The 13,928-nt window shown below is 33.8% G+C and overlaps 1 long non-coding RNA gene across 1 annotated transcript; it reads left to right on the top strand.

Moving 5' to 3' along the window:
• The first annotated feature begins 4,868 nt into the window (after nucleotides 1–4,868).
• LOC128286542 (uncharacterized) lies at nucleotides 4,869–6,943 on the top strand. The gene is made up of 3 exons (XR_008277147.1): nucleotides 4,869–5,047; nucleotides 5,856–5,941; nucleotides 6,743–6,943. It is a non-coding gene; the product is annotated as an uncharacterized LOC128286542 (long non-coding RNA).
• The last annotated feature ends 6,985 nt before the right edge of the window (nucleotides 6,944–13,928 follow it).

Raw genomic sequence — 13,928 nt, 5'->3', positions numbered from 1 at the left:
TCACACACGGTCTAGACACACGCCCCTGTGTCTACCCGTGTGGACAACTTTGAGGCTATATTCCAAGCCTTTGTCACCCTCAATAACAAATGCATACTCACTAATTTCAATAGCGTCTTGCCTGGCATAAATGAGCACTTACACATTTAGAAACATGACTCATGCATGTTAACTTCTTATCAATTTATACTAGCTTGAGGTTCCATATTTTACGTAGGCTAAGTTTAGCAAACCACATACATTACATGTATAGATATTTGGATTAGTCGTTCAAACACCTAAAGGTATAAAGATAGTGAGGGCACAAATGCGTAATTTTGCGAAAATAGAATAAGAAAAATAAAGTTTTTTTCTAAGTCTTGGCATTGATTATGAAAAAATATAATATCCTTTTGTGATGGATACTATAACGTTTAGATATATTATTAAGTTTGGTAATTCATGAAATATTTGACATGCGTCTTATGATTGTTGTTACTATCTCTATGCGAATCACTATATAGTGGAAGTTTATATTAAAATCCTTAAAGGATTTAGAATGCTGGAAGCATATAGAAATTCTTAAAAAATTGTTCGATACGTTTGAGTAAATATTTATATAATTTAAATTGATTTGAGCATATGTTGTAAATTCGACTTCGTGAATAATAATAGAAGAAAGATTATAAAATGATCCAACATGCACATTCAGAAGGATTATGATCAAAGTTTCTTATGATTATTGTTGGAACTCCTAAAGAGATCAAAATATATTTCCTTTAAAGTCTTCATCACTCATGACTTTTAGAAAATGATGATATAAATGTTTAACAAATTTGTTCAAGTGATCATTTGAAAATCTAGTATTCAAGATTGGATACTTTGGATATGAGATATTATGTGATGTTGTCATGAGGTGAAATAAATGTGCATTGTATTCTTTTTCCTTTAACCAAGTTTTTGTCCTACTAGGTTTTCTTGGTAAGATTTTTAATGAGGCAACAAGTTAAGCATATTGTAAATAAGTTTACTCTTTTTCCTTCACTAAGAATTTTTTGTCGCTGGGTTTTTATCTTAGTATGGTTTTAACGAAGCACGTTATCTACCAATGCACATTCCAGGTGGAGTGTTATGAATATTTTATTATTAAGTGGATGCCAATCAAGATCAAAATAAGTTTGATTTACTTTATGACTCTAATATTCATTAGAAGTATAGTTTGATTTCCATTCATACTTCTTATATCTATAAATATAGACTTTATAGAAGCATTGTACACATCCCTATTGATCAATAAAATATGTTCTCTTTTATTATTTTATTTTCTTATTTCTTAACCCTCTTTATTATTTATTGAATAAAAAGTATGAGTTTTTTAGTTTTTTTTATAGTTTTGTAAGTTTTAAGATTTTTTTAGATTTTAATATTTTTTAATTTTTATGATATATATTTTAAAATTGTAAGTAGTTTTTTTTCTTGACCTGTGGTAGTGTTATTGATTAACTTAACTTTTTTAATAGAAACTATAACATAATGAAAACATATGGACTAAATTAATAAAAAAATAGTACATGTATCAAAGTGATATATTAACTATATTTGGGGCCAAAAGGTAAGCCATTATTTTACTTGGTTCATTTAAATAAAATATAATTTTTTTTGTTTGGTTGAAAATGTAAAATTACTAAAAATAATATTTTATTAAATTGTCCTTATAATTTTTTATTATTTATCACATGATTGAAATTTATAGTATTTTATTTTAGTGCTTAATAAGTATCCATATTTTATTCGGTCTTAACAATGTTTTTGTGATGAATATATTTTTACTTTTTATAACGATTTTTATCTATAACAACAACTAAATAATATGAAGTATATTATTTACTAAATTAGTTCCCGCAGCAACCTTTTGTCTTAAATTTTAATAGAGTTAGTTTTATTACTAAGTGGGATAAAATAATAATTTTTGTTAGGATATTATTTTAATAAGATGTTTAATTTTTATATAAAAGATGTTAATCATATTTTAGTTTTTTTTTTTTTGTAATCATTGGTGTCTTAATCTATTTTATGGTCCGAGCATATTCTGTTTGAGCCAAGGTGGTATTCAGGTAAAGTCTTTCCAATAATATCGACTCTGAAAAATAGATTTGGAATATGAGAAAGTTTGGACAAAAGTATGATATCCCAAAAATGAGCTTAGGAGAAAACATTAAGCTTGTTTAAAATTAGTCTACCTTGGGCTCTAACATTAAAGGCTCAAATTTGGCCTATTTTCTACTTTATAATATATTTCTATATAGAATGTAATTTATATAAAATTAAATATATAATACTATAATGTAAACATTAATATATGATCTACTTTTAAGATTTAATAAAATAAATTCATTTTATTAAATTTTTCATTCATTTAATGTCTCATAAAATTTTGAAAATTATCATGAAATATAATTTTTTTCAATAACAAATTTTAGCATTTTAAAATTATAATTTAATAGTTATAATAGTTTTTCATTACAAAATCCCATTGAAAATTTTAATTTTTAAAAATAATATTTTTTATTTGCTCCAAAATCATATTTCATACCAAATCTTATTTTTGATACAATACTAAAAGTTGGGGGCGAACCTAGGGGGCTGACAGCGCCCCGATCCTTTATAAAATGAAAAATTTTCATTTAGGCTCCTTAAGATTTTTAAAATTTTAAATTAATAAAGGTAAAATTATACTTTGGCCTCTTTAAAATATAAAAATTTGATTTAATCTTCTAAAAATTATAAATATATAAGCTTTTAAAATAGTAAAATTATATTTTTTGTATCGTAAAAATTATAATTTAATTTCAGCTCCTAAAATTTTTTTCTAATTTTCGCCGCTGCCAAAAACTGTGAGGAAGTACCAAAGATATGGGGGACTGCCAAAAATAATAATATGTACATCAATTTTGGTTCGCCTTAGTAAATTTGTTTTATTTATTTATTTATATATTTTTAAATTATCATGAAATATAAATTTTTACTTACTAAATTTTTCTAAAATATAATAATTTAAAAGTTATCAACTTTTTCCTTAACAAAATACCATTGTAAGTTTTAATATTTAAAAATAATATATTCTTACTCCAAAATTTATCTTGTATCAATTCCTCATTTCGAAATCATACAAAAGAATTTTGATAGAATAGTAAAATTACGAGGATATAAAAAAATGAGAAAATATAAAAATTAAGAGAAATACCAAAATTTACGAGAATATACCGATTATTATAAAAAAAATACCATAAATTATAAGAGTAACTTGTTTAATAGGTAAAAGCTTATTAGCAAGCTCACAGCAGAATGCTGTTTTTCCTATATATACACGAGTGAGAAAGATTATTTTACAAAGTGTATGGGTTTTATAATTTATCGGCAGCTGGAGTGTCTGGCTTCAGAACCGGCACCTCTAGAGTCCGACTTCAGTTAAAATGGCTGGAGCAAGCAGGAACGACTTAAAAGTCGTATTCCGCCGAAACCGTCTTCCGCTTTGGGAAAATGAAATGCTAAAATGTAGAATGGAGTAATATCAGGATAGCCCTGAAAGTTTATCAAAATTTCAATATAGTCTATCCACTTTTAAATTTATCAAAATTTGATATGGTTCCTCCACTTATAAATTTTATTTTAAAATAGTATTTTATTTTCTAAACTTAAAAAGTACTAAAAATTAAAATTACAAGTTACTATAAAAATTTAAAAACAATTGAAATATTGAAATACAATTACATTTAAAATATGAGAATCTAAAATTTACTTGATAAAGAAATTATAAATTGAAACCTATAGGGGGTGGTTGGTGTAACACCCCTCACCTGTATTCAATGCTGGAATAGGGTTACGGAGCCTTACTCGGACAGATTATACAATTAAACATACATTTCACATACATTTTCAAATTTCAAATAAACATCATTCAAAATCATTCACATTGACCCTAAAACAAGCCTACGAGGACCAAATCATGCTTTAGGAGTGGTTCGGGCTAAACTGATAACTCAAGAAAATTTCAAAAATTTAGAAAATTTTTCGAAATATAGGGGACACACGCCCATATGGCTCGGCTTTATGTCTTACACTGCCAAAGACACGCCAGTGTCACAGGTCGTGTGGACATTCAAAATGGTCTCACATGGCCGTGTTCTAGCCCGTGTCCGACCCCGTGTAACTCTCTGACTTGGGTCACACAGCCAACCACACACCCGTGTGACCAGCCTATGTACCTTTCGAAATGGCCACACAAGCCCCTGTGCTAGGCCATGTCAAACCTATAGGGTATACTGACTTATGCCACACGGCCAAGTCACACGCCCGTTTGCTGAGCCATGTGGAGCATACTGACTTGATTTCTAAATCAACACCAGGGGACACACGGCCGTGTAACCTAACCGTGTGTCACACACGGCTGAGACACACGCCCATTGTGACAGCCCTAAAGTGACCCTAGTCGGAAACCGGTTTCGGGACCGCTAAACCGAGTCACTAAATTATTTGAGTATGATAGTTCTTATGTCGAATATATGAATATGCATGTGTGATAATTTCTTTATTGAATTTTTGCCTAATTATAGGTGAATTTTAGTGATTAGGACTTATGTGAGAAAATTTAGAAATGTGCTAGGCAAATGTAAGGTGGCCTATTAATACATGTGGGAAAAGGGTTGTCCTTGCATGTCAAATAACCCCTTTTCCTAAGGTGAGTGGCCGGCCATGACTAGGTGATGGGCAAGGAAAACATGTCCTAGACATGTTGGCCTAGTGCATGATGTAAGGAGAATAAAATAATAAAAAAAGAAAAGATAATGATGAAACAAAAAAAAAATGGGTGTGGATGCTCTTTTGCCATGAGAAACAAAGAAGAAAAAGGGGAAGAAAAATTTGTTGCTCATCCATGGGTGCCTTGGCCGAATAGAAGAAAGGAAATTGAAAAAAAAAAAAAATATTGGCTCATCTTCCTCCTAGCTTAGCCGATCCTTCAAGAAGAAAAGGGAAGACTTAGCATTCGGTCACTTGAGCTTGAACTAAGGTATGGAATCCATGTTAGTCTTTGAAATCTTTGCATGTATGAAGCTAGTTACTAAGTCCTTTACTTGCTCATGTCAAAAAAAATTTGAAGGTGGTAGTAATACAAGTGTTCGCCATGGAGGATGTTTAAGGAGATGGTTGTTGCCTTTATGATGTAAGGAATAATTAGAAATGGGTGAAAGAAACAAGCCCTTGTTCTTGATTCTTCTTGGCCGATTCTAAGGGAGAAAAGAGAGCAACCATGTGGTTTCTAAGCCATAAATAAGGTGACCCATGTTAGAAATTGTGATTTTGAGGTGACTAGAACATTCGGCCATGCATGTTGTTTTCCTTGGTGAGTGTTTTGATGTTGTTGTGATGAAAGCATGGAGATGAGTGAGTTCGAATGTTTAACAAAAGGAAATTTTGTGCCATTGAGTTCTTGTTGTTATGTGTGTGTGTGCATGAGTATTCGGCCATGCTATAGAATTTATGTTGCAAAATGATTAATTCTTAATGAGATGTATAATAGTACTTGTGAATGAGCTTGAGAGTATTTAAACAATTAGACATGAAAAGGGTGGTAATGAGGCTGAAAAATTGTTGGATGGTTAATTGGGTAAGGAATGAAGCATTCGCCATATGGGGTATAAATGGGCATAGGTGTTAAATACCTTGTATTGGAAACTTTGATAAATAAGTAGCAATAAATTAAGATGAGATTGAGTAAATTTTCAACTTAGTTGTGTTAAGTATTCGGCAATAACCATAATAATGCATGTGAATGCCGTATGTTTGTGTTTGATGGAGAGATAAATTGTTTGATTTAGCTCAAGAGCAAAGGGAAACTAGATTGGACAAAGGAAAGGAGAAAGCAAACGAGTAGCCGATTTGGAACCATTCTACCCCAAACAAGGTAAGTCATTACACATATGTTTGATATTGCTTAAATGATTGGAAAATCTATGCAATTGTGTTTAATGGAATGCTATATATATGTATAAATGAAATTGTATGTGTATGGAATGAGGATAATTGTTGAATGTAAAAGAAATAGTGGAATGTGTAGAAAGTTTGCTTTCGGCACTATGTGTCTGGGCAATACGTGTGTATGGTGACGAGATTGGCACTAAGTGTGCGTGCTGGAAATATATGGCACTAAGTGTGCGTGCTGGAAATATATGGCACTAAATGTGCATGCTGGAAAAATACAGCACTGGGTGTGCGAGCTCGAAGGGTATGGCACTATGTGTGCGGGCTTAAATTGCGTGGCACTAAGTGTGCGAAATCGAGTAGTAAGCACTGTGTGTGCGTAACGCTATATATATGGAGGTGTGTCTCCATTGAATTGAGTATGGACAGCGGATCGGGTAAGTACCTCGAGCTCATGACGAATAGAGAATTCGTTCATGCTTGGGGATTGAATTTGGCAAGCCTTAAATCTATGTGATGATTGAAATTGTATGGTTGTGCTGGAAAATGAGTTAACGTGTAAAAATGCTTGATTATCTTGTTGTGTAGAATATGAAATGTGGACGTATGACTTGGTACGAGATTGGACCGAAAGGTCCGAGGTATTACGGTATAGATTCGATATGGATGAGTACCTAGCCTCGTTTGTTGTACATGTTGTAGTAACTTTATCAGTGGATTGATGAATGCTTATGACTTACTGAGTTGTAAACTCACTCGGTGTTTTTCTTGTCACCCATTTTAGGTCTCTCGGACTCTTATTGTTTGCGTGATCGGGACCGTCGTTGAAGTCATCACACCGGCTGAAATCTTGTGGTATTGTTTTCGTTGTTGAAGAACATTTGGCATGTATAGGCTATTATATTTTGTCGAATTGAGGGTTGTAAACTTTAAGCCATGTGAAAATGGCCTATGTGGTCGCCGAGTGGGATGCTAGAACTTATAGCCACGAGTCTTAGAAACTTTAATTTCGATAAGGTGGCCATAATTTGTGTCATGTATGATGGATGATTAAGGCCAAGGAAAGATTCATGAAATTGGCATAGTCTACTGCAGTAACTGTTGCGGACAGCAGCAGTGAGATGAGATTGAAAAATCACTAAAAATAGTAGAAGTAGAATTAAATAGTGAGTAAATAATGAAATTTAACCTTGATGAATCTATTTTTATATGGACGAAACGAAACGACCATATGAGCAGTATACTGAGAAATATTAAAGTTCTCGTGAGACAGGGCCAGAACGGTTTCTGGGTCCCCTGTCGCGACTTTGAAAATTTACCATAAATTATCCAGAAAGAATTAGGAGTCATGCCTTATATGTACAGATTCCATTTTGAGTTTAGTTTCATTAGAAACAAATGGAACCAGTATTAAAACCCTGTACAGAGAGATATTCAAGTTGTAACGCGCGAAGGTCAGAGCAGTCGATCCCTGTAACATGGGTGACTTTAACTAATAAACTGTACCAATTGGCCCGACCAAAAATTCTAGAAATAAATCCATGGATGGGTATGTGAGTCTAAATTCAGGGAAAATTTACGAAACCAGTTTCTGAGTTTTGAAACTCGAGATATGATTTTTAAGACGACGGTGACGCAGTTTTCCAGCCTGACTGGAAATGTCAAATTGGTTGGTACCTTGAGAGGATTTGGCCGTTAACCCCTCATGTCCGACACCGGCGACGGTCACGAGTTAGGGGTGTTACACCCATGTCTTTGCCCATGTGGATAAAAATAGGCTATTTACGTAGCAATCTTGCCACCCAAATTTGCATACACCTACACCAAACCAAATGGCACCAAACATGACATAAATAGGCATTCATCCGATCTCAAATAATCTTAATTCATACCATTTCAATATCAACTTATACAAGGCACACAAATGCCACAATATGTCATTCAATTTCATACCAAACCTCACTTTCACAAATCATCAATGTGGACACTTCCAATTATGCATCATTTTGCCTAAACTCATAAGCATACAAATTCTCAAATATCAACCCTTTACCACAATCATTTGCATAGCAATTGTCAACACAAGAAAAAGGCCATTTGCATATATATATATACAACCAAATCAACCAAAATAAGCCAACTCGCATGGCTATATACAAAACCAAACACTAAACATTACAAGCCAATCCATATGGCTAAATTCATTACTAAACTATATACCAAATTGACCAAGGCTCCTATACATGCCATATAAACAAAACACAAGTTCAAAAATACCAAAGTAGATGCACGATAGTGTGATACGATCTTCGACGACTCCCAATCCTAGCTAACTTCAATATCCACTATAAAATATAGAAAAATAAACAAAGTAAGCTATAAATCTTAGTAAGCTTGTATAGTAATAAACTCAACATGTCATAAGTACACAATTCACACAATTGAATATATCAATACATAGCTCTTATTAATCCACAAACCTATCACATAATCATTCACAAGGTTAGATGTGAAATTCATAAGTTTTTTCGATTCAAAGCTTATACAGTTCATGTACATACCTGTACCATCTCGTACCAATCTCATACTCATCCATATCTTTGACATACCACTTGAACCATTTGGAATACTATCGGATACTCGAGAATCTCGCACCCTAAGTGCCACATACATAGCTGAAGCTATCTCAATCACATATCTCATATAATGCTCACTCTCGAGCAATCAACAGGCCTGCTCACACAAGCTAACAGTCATGACGTAGCTATACAGTGCTATTCACACAAGTTAATGAGAATCCACAACATGCAGATAACTCAGCCACTGGTAGGACATACGGACTAGCACCCAAATCACATAACCCCTAATGACATGTCATTCGTATCCTAATCTATTCCTAAGGTTCAACCGGGATTTCTCATTGCCGAATCATCATCGAACATATCTGCAATGTTGTATACATAATATACTCAATACTGAAGCATTTAAAATACAATTATAATAATACTTATTAACATACAAACTTACCTCGATCGCTAAAATGACGAAACAGATCGACTAGTCCAAAACCTTATTTTTCCCCTGATCTAAATTTGAATTTCACTTTTCTTAATCTAAATGTAATCAAAATTAACTTATTTAATTATCATTCAATTCAATTTAGTCCAAAATACACCTTAAGGTAACTTTACACTTTTTCCCCTAATATTTTAACATTTTTACAATTTAGTCATTATCTCATAAAAATACAAATTCATGAAATTCAACTTATACCCATACTAGTCGAATTTCAATTAAGTCCCTAGCAGAAAAAAATTTTCATTATTTCACACATTTCACCATGAATTTTACACATTTCTCAATTAAATCCCTAATTGACAATTTTATCAAAAATCACTTAACAAATGTTGTTTATTTAACAACAACCATTTATTTTCTATCATCAAACTTCAAAATACACATATATTCATTAATGGAAAAACCCTAAACCTTTAACAGTTTTTCAAATTAGTCCCTTGGCTAGCTAGACTAAGCTGTAACGATCTCAAAAACATAGAAATCATTAAAAACGGGACAAAAACCATATGCAAGAAATAGGAATGGCCGAATGAATAACCCTAGAATGGATTCTTCTCATGCTATTGTTGTAAAAAGATAATGGAAGAAGATGATCACTTTTGTTTTATTTTAATTAACCTTAATTGCTAATTTACTTAATTAACCTTACAACTTAATCAAAATTTCTATAATGCCAAGCTAATATCATCCACATCTAATTAATGGGTTAATTACCACATAAGGACCTCTAATTTAAGGTTCCATAGTTATTAGACACCTTTAGCTAGTAGAACTCAAGTTTTACACTTTACGCGATTTAGTCTTTTTTATCAAATTAAGCACTCAAACGATAAAATTTCTTAACAAAATTTTCACACAATCATATTATGATGCTCTAAACATAAAAATAATAGTAAATAATTATTTTGACCTCGTATTTGTGGTCCCGAAACCATTGTTCCAATTTGACTAAAAACAAGCTACTACAGTTGGCTCAAGCTTATGTGTGAAGAAGAGATTGTTCGAATCCTTCCATCTCTTTTGAACCTCTTCCTACTAAGCACTTGAAGGGTTCATTTCATCAAATCCCATATTCTCGTTGATGTACTGATGTAGACAACTGAAGACGACTCGATCCATATCAAAGGGGCCCATAGAAACCTAGTCAGGAAGGATATAATTAGACCTCAGCTTGGGAAGATAATCCACGATCCCTGCCATAGTCTCTGCTTTATATCGCTCTAGGGCTTCATTGTTTTCCTTCTGGATCCTCTTTAAATCCACTAAGTGATGTTCCTCATGTGCTTTGATTTGTCCCCCAATTGGCAAGCCTTAGTTTCAGATTCCATTTTCAAGGAGTTGCACTTAGACTCCCAATTGGAGGCAAATTCGAAGAACTTCTAAATTTGGCAAGTTGTAACCTCCTACGGCGAAGTTGGGCAAACTCTTGATTAAGGGAGGCTTGGGTTACCTCTAATTGAGCCCGTTTATTTCACTTTCGCCACACCAATCACAAAGGGCCTAGCCAAGCAAATTGCATTCCTCAATCACGATCTAATAGGAGTCCATCAACTCCAAAAGAGTTGGTTTACAAGCTTTAGAGGAAGAGGGAAGAGAAAATTCCTTCCGTTCCTAGGACAGACCCCTCTTTCATCGTTGACTAATTTCTATAGGGGAGAATGGAGGCTGACCTGCAGTAAAGTGGTCCCTCTAAGGGAGTAAACTGGATGTGTAACACCCCAAACCCGAGATCGTCACCGGATTTGAACACGTGGTGTTACCGGGCTCACTTCCCTTATTTCTCTCTTTGTAATATTGATTGCTGTTCCAGTCAGGCTAGCTAACTGCATCACTGTCGCCTTAAAAATCATATCTCGAGTTTCAAAACTCAAAAACTGATTCTGTAAATTTTCCCTGAATTTAGACTCATATGTCTATCCATGGATTTATTTCTAGAATTTTTGGTCAGGCCAATTGGTACAGTTTATTAGTTAAAGTCGCCCATGTTACAGGGGTCGACTACACTGACCTTTGCGCATTACGACCTGAATATCTTCTCGTACAGAGCTTCAATTCTCATGACGTTTGTTTCTAATGAAACTAGACTCAAAGTGGAATCTGCACATATAAGGCACGACTTCTAATTCCTTCTGGATAATTTATGGTAAATTTTCAAAGTCAAGACAGGGGACCCAGAAACCGTTCTGGCCCTGTCTCACGAGAACTTTAATATCTCTCAGTATACTGCTCATATGGTCGTTTCGTTTCGTCCATATAAAAATAGATTCATCAAGGTTAAATTTCATAATTTATTCACTATTTAATTCTACTTATACTATTTTTAGTGATTTTCCAATCTCATCTCACTGCTGCTGTCCGCAACAGTTACTGCAGTAGACTATGCCAATTTCGTGAATCTTTCTTTGGCCTTACTAATCATCCATCATACATGACACAAATTATGGCCACCTTATCAAAATTAAAATTTCTAAGACTCGTGGCTATAGGTTCTAGCATCCCACTCGACGACCACATAGGCCATTTTCACATGGCTGAAAGTTTACAACCCACAATTCAACAAAACATAATAGCCTATACATGCCAAATGTTCTCCTAGTTCAACTACGGAGACAATACCAAAAGGTTTCCAGCCGGTGTGATGACTTCAACGACGGTTCCGAGCACGCAACAATACGAGTCCAAGAGACCTAAAATGGCTGACAAGAAAACACCGAGTGAGTTTATAACTCAGTAAGTCATAAGCACTTCACAATTATCCATTAGCTAAATTCATCACAAAGTGAAACAATGAAACAAGGCTAATTGTTCCATCCATATCGAACTATACCATAGTTCCTTAGACCTTTCGGTTCAATCTCGTACCAAGTCATACATTCACATTTCATATTCTATTCAATAAGATATTTGAGTCATTTTTATACACCAACTCATTTTCACCACAATCATACAATTGTAATCATCACATAGATTTAAAGCTTACCAAGCTCAACCCTGAGCATGACCATAGTGCCTATTCGCCATGAGCTCAAGGTACTTACCCGATCCGCTGTCCGGGGTTAACTCGATAATGTCGCACACTCAGTGCCAATTGTAACACAAGAGCATATAGTGAATCCGCACACTTAGTGCTATATATTTTCAGCTCGCACACTTAGTGCTATATAATTTTCAGCTCGCACACTTAGTGCTATATATTTTCAGCTCGCACACTTAGTGCTATATATTTTCAGTTCGCACACTTAGTGTTGTACAATTTTTAAACCCGCACACTTAATGCCAATCTTGTCACCGTGTCCATTTATACCCGCACACTTAGTGCCGAGACCAATACCTTATGCATGTTGCTGCCTTTATACATTCAACAATGGCATCATTCCATACACACATTTTCATTTACACATCAACTCATTTAAACACAATTGCGTATATATTATGGTCATTTACATCAACACCAAATATATGCTTAATGACTTACCTTGTGTTGGGTAAAATAATTTCAAGTCGGCTACTCGATGACCTTCGCCTTTCCCTTGCATGATTCTCCTTCTTTAACTCCTTGAGCTTGATCAATAAATCAACTAGTTTAACCATCTTGCTAAACATTCATAATTTAACTACACATGCATATGTATGCTTGTATATTTCGCAACCGTCCTCACTAATTACCCATTTAGTCGATTATACACATAATTAAAGGTAACATCATGATTAGATTTAACACCATCTTTATACTCAATTAGATGGCGAATGTATGTATATATATACAATGTCAACTATAACATCTTTTAAACACCTAATTTCATCTCATGAACATTTAATCAAATTTTCCTAATCTAGCATATATTTTCACATCTATTTGTAACATCATGTAAATTCACATACAACTACAATTAACCAAGCTCTTCATCCAATCATGCTCTCATGTTCGGTCATCCATATCTATACTAGCCATAACAAAATAATTTCTAAGTTTTAACACAAGCACAACACTTTAGTACCATGGTCGAACACTTCATGCCTCATCACCACAAAGATCAAAACACCAACCGCATCATTCCTATCACCGAGACTATGGTTTGCACCTTAGCTTCCCACATTCTTCTCATAACCCCTCATAGTTCATTCGGCCACCCATCATTCAACCAATAAAATTTCCTAGCAAACCCCTATGGCCAAGCACACACACACACACACTTACATCTCAACTCACAATACCCAAAAAAATCACATACTATCTAAACTATCTTAAACAATCAAAGAGTTCCCCCTTTTTCCATAGCCTAATGTTCCATTCCCCAACATTATTCAACATTTTGCATGGCTAAACAAGAACCATGATCGTTCACTCACAACAAGTAAACATCTTACAAGTTAACACAATGTACTAACCTCCTTAAGGCTTCAAGTGACCAAGTTCTCCCTCCTTCCTTCCTTCTAGCCGGCCAAGTTCAACAAAGAGAGAACTCTCTTTTCCTCCCTTTCTCTCCCTCACTCACGGCAATGGCAAAGGTAAGGATGAACATTCCCCTTTTCTTTTCTTATTTTATTCCCTTTTCTTTTTAATTCCTTTCTTTATTTTAGCTTGTCTCCCATTACCCAATTTCTCATTATAAAATCTAAGGCAAACAAATACATTGCCCATCCTCAATCTATCTTGGCCGCCACCATAAGGAAATTTGGCAATTTGACATGCAAATCCAAGCATTTTCTAATATGTATCAATAGGCCACTTTAACATTAGCCTAGCACATTTCTCAATTTCCTCACATAAGTCCTTTTAATAAATTTCACCTACAAATGACGAAATTAAGGCACTAAATTTTCACATATGTATATTCATGCACAATAAACATAGAAAATAATAATTAATTAATTTTGTGTCTCGGTTTTGT

This window comes from Gossypium arboreum, chromosome 13 (genome assembly GCF_025698485.1).
Source record: "Gossypium arboreum isolate Shixiya-1 chromosome 13, ASM2569848v2, whole genome shotgun sequence".
NCBI lineage: Eukaryota > Viridiplantae > Streptophyta > Magnoliopsida > Malvales > Malvaceae > Gossypium > Gossypium arboreum.
Note: the sequence above shows the minus strand (reverse complement) of the source record. Positions and strands in the feature narration are given on the sequence as shown.